Here is a 6,354-nt window from a genome sequence, read left to right as displayed (position 1 = left end):
CTAACTTATATGGGTATATGAACACAGATATATCTTAGGCAGCTAGAAACTATACTAAGTGCTTAAAGCGGGCACACTGTTGTACCATATACAATTTTGAGTTATTGGTATTCCAACCACTAAACGAACAATTTAACATGAGGTTTGTAATGAGAACCTAGATAGTCGAGGGCCTTAGTCAGAGCACAAGACTCATTTAATACAAATTAAATAAAATTCGCATTAGTCAGCTGCTTCATCTTAATCAAAATAAATAAAATAAATACTACTTAATACCGGAGTTGACATACCACTGCTTATTATGTAGGTGTGCAATACAACTTAGTCTATCTTCTAACGATTTTTATCGGGGTCTGTTCTTCACCTGGCTTGTCAGGTGAAAAGACAGACTTGCTGGACTTGACTTGCCTGATCTGACAGAGCTCGTTAGGTGCCTTCAGAAAGGAAAGCTACGATGGTTGCTTCACACATTTATCTTAAGCATGATCTTTTCAGTCTATTGTACAAACATTATATCATTCATCAGACAAGTGTTAGGTTTGGTGCACAAGGCACTCTAACCTACCTAAACTAACACTATTATGTTTTTTTATGTTTTTTTTGTGAGATTGAGAACACACACACCACAAATTTTATATCAATATTAGCTTCCGAGAGTTAATCAGATTGTAAACAATTAATTTTTAACTCTCAAATACCTTTGACCGATTTATATATTTCTATGGCATATACTTGTATCTGATACTTAACGATCTTATGTTCAAAGAAATTATTGTAAATTCTAGAATTTGAATATTTTTGAAATATATCTGACTTTGGAGAGGTTTTCAATTAAAGGGCTTCTGTAGCGGGGTACCTGATGAAGTTTTTTCTGGACAACTGGAAGTATTAAAAAAAGAAATAACAAGGATCTCTGATTTATACCATCTATACCTTATATATTTTGTATTAAGGTTAATATTTGCTGTCTTAAAAATCGCGTTCATGGAGTCAGTTGTTATTGGTGATCCACAACCAGTCTGTACTCTTCTCCGATTACTACCATTCACGAAAGAGAGGATTTAAGCCGGGTTCTTCAAGAATAAGAGTAGTATATGTGTTGCTATAATAGAAGCCCCTCAAAGAAGTAACTATGCTACTCCTATCTGATAAAAACTTAACTACGTATAACTATCTGATAAAAACTACACCCATCTCTTGCAGTTGAATTAATCATCACATATGATATATATGTTGGAAAGTGATTACCAGTGAATTACTATGAATGGGTAGTACGGAAGCTATTTTTGACTGAATAGGGTTCGTATCAATATTGATCCACTTCTACATCTTTAAATTTAATATCTAACTTAAACGCTTAAAATTAAATTTTCTAATAATACAATTATGAGAAATTAGTCAATTTATTTGATGTACAACTTAATTTAATAATATACCTATCAATTTAAAATTGATATTAAGAAATTACAAAAGTAAAATAATATTTTGATTGGTGTCTTCCAATGAACTCAGCGAAAATGGCACATAAAATATTAAAAAACTTATTAAGGAACGTGAAAATAGTTCACCAGGTTAGTAATCGAAAGTCTTGAATTACTTTTTTAGTTAAACTGAGAAATTACGTCTAATTGGTTGGCAATAATTTTTTGAAAACATACCTCAGCTTACGACACCAACTATCCAATTACTGGTTAGATTAAAAAATATTAATGCAACACGCCTTGATGACTACACTACAGAATAACATGGCATACATATAAATTCAATGGTAAATGTAGAGAAGAGAAATTTCATATAAACGTGATATACTGCTCTTGACGTGTTATATCCATGTTATACATTTAGAATGTGGAACATTGTCCTAGTAGAACCACAACTAAGCCAGAAGCAACAAAACGAAACAAAACTGCAATCAACTTGGCTCGAAAGTTTATGCATTTGGAAAAAACTGCAACTAATAACAAAGCCAACCGTAGTGGCGTGCCATAAACTGTTGTCGATGCAATAAAGGCGTAACCCTTAAAATGACCCATCATAGTTTACCCAACGGACCATATGTGTTATGTGGTAACAATAATACGAGCGAATTAATTAGAAAAGTACAACAAGTGGCATTAGTGGAACTGCAAATTGAGAATTCAAGTATAAAAACATTCATAATTTAAAGTTTAAACAAAAGAAGAAATTTTTATTAAATTTTAATTCTAATTTTTATCAATGCTTTTAATGCAGTCATTAAAAAAACTCGAAGGATCTATATGTTAATTAAATTCATATAAAAATTTTAAATTAATTTTGGTTGACAATAAATTTAATAAAGGGAAAAGGATACAAGATAATATTACCTGTTTTAATAGATATTTTTAAAATCTATAAAAATTAATTAACTATTGGAATGCATTGATATCACTCGCTTTAAATCTAAATATCGGGTTCGAGTTATTTTTGTCTTTTTCACATTATCTTCTTCTAACAGAACTTTACATGTAGCAAATACCAAGACCATCAGTTTCATATGGAACTACGCCATAACTATAGTATAAAGGAGTAAAAGAAGAAAAATGTCTTCAAAAATACCCCATTGATATAGTAGATATGGTAGATATAATAGGGTTGGGCATTGTAACCTGTGCCACACCAACGCTTATTCTTAACAAATTAAAGTAATAATTTTTTTGTATAGTATATTAACTATATAACGAACACCATTTCTTAAGAAACGAACACCATTTCTTTTATTACACTGAAACAAGTTGATTTTATTAAACTAAAAAAAAATTAAGTGGAAGATATGAAGACAAAATACACCAATACCCTTAAAAATTGAAATATGTATTGGAATTAAAGATTGATTGTTCAATATGTTGGCATAACGTTAATGAAGGACTTCATTTTTCAATATAATTTCTCTTGACTTCAATATAATCATTCTAATAATTCCTCAATTTAAAGTTCCCACTTCGGTAGTGGTTTTGTTTAAGATTTAAAAATACTTCTCTATGGTAACTACTGCTTCTTTATTTGAATCGTTTTTCATGAAAGAGTTTTTTGAGGTGTGAAAAGAGCTAGAAGTCAAAGGACAGTAAATCTGACGTATAAACCAAAACACCAAAAAGTGATTTCTTTTCTTGAAAAGCAGATTTTTTTTGACAAAGTATTGAATCCAGTAACTTTCAAGGTAATCTATTAACCCAATTCTTTTTACAAGCAAATAAAAACAGTCATTTCCTTTTGAATGATTTGTGACCAGTTCGCTTTAAACCGAATAATTAACCAATGCTTAGAATCTCTCTTTGGTTCATGATGGTAAATTCATTTCCATATCCATATTGATAAAACGATGCAGAAAATTATTTATAACCTTTCTGACAAAATCAAATTCGAATATGTTTCTGTCGCATTGTTAGTGAATGTCAGACCCATTATGTATAAAGAGTTTAGATTTTAAAACTGGATATAAAATGCTGTTCACTGTTTCTAATGAGATCCTTAAAGCTTTCACTAAATCTCTGTCGATCAATCAACGATCTTCCAAAACCATATTCCGCATTCTTTGAACATTTTCTAGTGTTGATGCAGTTTTTAGACGTTCTTCACATAACTCACTTTAAAAAGGTCACTTTTAAACAGTTTGACTGACAATTACAATTTGACTGTGAAATTCAATTGCCTTTAAACTTTTTTAAAAACATTTTAATGATTACCGCTGTTTATATTTTTATTGTGAAAAAAATTACTGACACGTTCACTTCAAATATCTTAGAATGAACGATTGAAACGAACTGATGGATATGAAATTTTGGTTCTTATAAATACACTGTGGTTTTATGCAATTTGGTATCTTTTAATGAAAGATGAAATTTGGTATCACATTTATTTTTAAATGGTCCAATAATTTTAGTTCTACTAAAGACGAATAGATGGCGTAGCACAAACTTTTGAAACAAGAATAATAAATCGATAACATACTATAGATAATATATAAATTATTGCAATAATTATATAACGAAGAGAGCTACACAATAAAAAGATAAAAACCCAAGAAACCCATAGTTCTATATTACAATAAACTATACTTCTACAAACAATCCATATACTTTTTACGGTTATGTAGCATTTGGAAAGACTGCCTAATATGCTATCAAAGAAATTAGATCATTTCAAAACAAAGAAAACTTACAAGTTGATACGGTGAAAGAATATATCAGTGAGATTGTAATGAAATTGAAAAGGGGAATATAATTTATGAATAAGTGAAATCATTTTAAAACTCACTCTTGTAATTGAAATTTAGAGAGTACATTCAAATACGCTGCAAATACCTGTATATTCAATCATAGTTAAGAAAAAAAACTCCATTAAGCTCACCTTGCTCTTTTAAGAAACCTAGGGTTTTGTTGTATTAGATTTGATTAGTTTTTTAAAAGTTTGGAAATTTGTCACCACTTCACTTCATCCTTTGAGGATTATTGTCACAAACTCACTTTATTGTTATAGGCGAGCAGCAGTTAGAAATGCCATTATACCCTTTGGAGAGATGTTGCCTAAGTTCGTTATAAGTGGATAGGAAGTTGATAAGTTCTTCAGTTGATAAGAATAACAGTGTTCTACAGATTCCTTCATGACAAAGTCTGCAGCTATCGTATCTTTTAATACCTAGGTTCGACAATTTACGTCGCGATGTCCAGTAAGAAACCCTGTAACAAGTCGGATACCCTTCCTGTTCAGCATTAGAAGCTTCCTAGTTCTGGCTTCTGCAGGCAATTGCATTATCACAATGAGTCTGAACTGCTCTTTCCAGTCATTCGTATACAATGATATAAATGAAATATTATTTTTTCAAGGATGATGGAATAACGTGACAACAAGAATTTCATATTAAAAGAGGGATGGGAGAACTTCTGCAAAGGTTAACTGCAGACATTTGAGTTATTTGAGTTATTGTCCATTTATCAATATTTTAATATTATTTTTTGACAAATTTCAAAATAAAAACATTTGAAACATACTATTAAATTCACAACATTAAAATTTAGTTTATGAGTAGAATACTTCGTTCATAGAAACGCCCATTAGCACTGAAAGACACTAAAAAACTTAACAGAATATAATTTGAAAGTTCATTAAAATACTACAGAATTTTAGAATAGATTTGTGAGTGTGTAGGGTACGCTTTTATTAAGTTTACCACATTTGCAAGGCAGTTTCATTAAGTAAATTGTTAGCGAAAGACATTTGAAATAAGCTTACATATGCAAATTAACAATAGGCAACTGATAGATAGACATTCAAAGCATTCAACTGTCGGGTCGACTAAAAGGCAGAGGGAAAGATCAACAAGCGGATAAAAGGACAATTGCATGCAATAGTGTAAATACTTAGTACTACTCAAATAACAAATAAAATAAAATGAAATAAAATAAAATACATTTCAATTTGACATTCAATTTAACTTATCGATTATTTCGTTTAGTCCAAAACAAAATTCAATGTAAGCAATTCTTTTTCGTAATAAATGCCAAGAGCGAAGAACTAAGTAAACTAGTAAACAAAAATACTCGACACATTTGAGTTTCTAAAAAAACCTATGGAATTTTGATTTAAATAAGTTCAGAAGAAATACCAAAGGTCATTGCGAAATAATTAATTTTTATGAAATAAAAATTCGCAAAAAGCCACAATTTGTGGTTAATTATTGCCTGGAATTGAGTAATTGACTGCGTGCGTAGATATTGTAATTCAAAAGAAATTAAAGTATTGGTTTGTAGAACTAGGAAGTTTCTCCTTCGCAGATATGCTAATTTGATACAAATCGTATTAAAGTACAAAATTAATAGAAGTCTACTTTTAGGAGCTGAAAATGGGCACAAATTCGAATAGTGAAGTGTTTACGCACTTCACTACTTTTTCGTAGAAAGTAGTACTGCCACGGCAGGTCGTATGTGGTCAACTTGGTAATAACACGTCCAAATGTCAAATTAGCAAACTAATGAGGTTAATAAAAATATACGTGAGAATTAACACTGTTAACTTTGTTAGCTGTATTTACTTTCTTGACATCGGAATGAATACTTAACATTTTATTTATACTCATATGAATTTTAACATGAAATTCGGTCAATTTACGGCAACAATAAATGCAGTAATTTGGAATCATATAAATAAGGTCTCATTGAATCTGAATGGAAAACTAAATGAAAATAATTATTCATTAATGTAAAGCATAATTTATCAAAATGTTCACATCTTTGATTAGTGAATAAAAAATTTGAAATAAAATACGTACAATAAAAATAAACATTAATTTGAATTGGATTTTAACTTTCTTTCTGTTAAGGTTATTATTACTGTTTG

This window comes from Teleopsis dalmanni, chromosome 1 (genome assembly GCF_002237135.1).
Source record: "Teleopsis dalmanni isolate 2A chromosome 1, ASM223713v2, whole genome shotgun sequence".
Taxonomy (NCBI): Eukaryota; Metazoa; Arthropoda; class Insecta; order Diptera; family Diopsidae; genus Teleopsis; species Teleopsis dalmanni.
Note: the sequence above shows the minus strand (reverse complement) of the source record.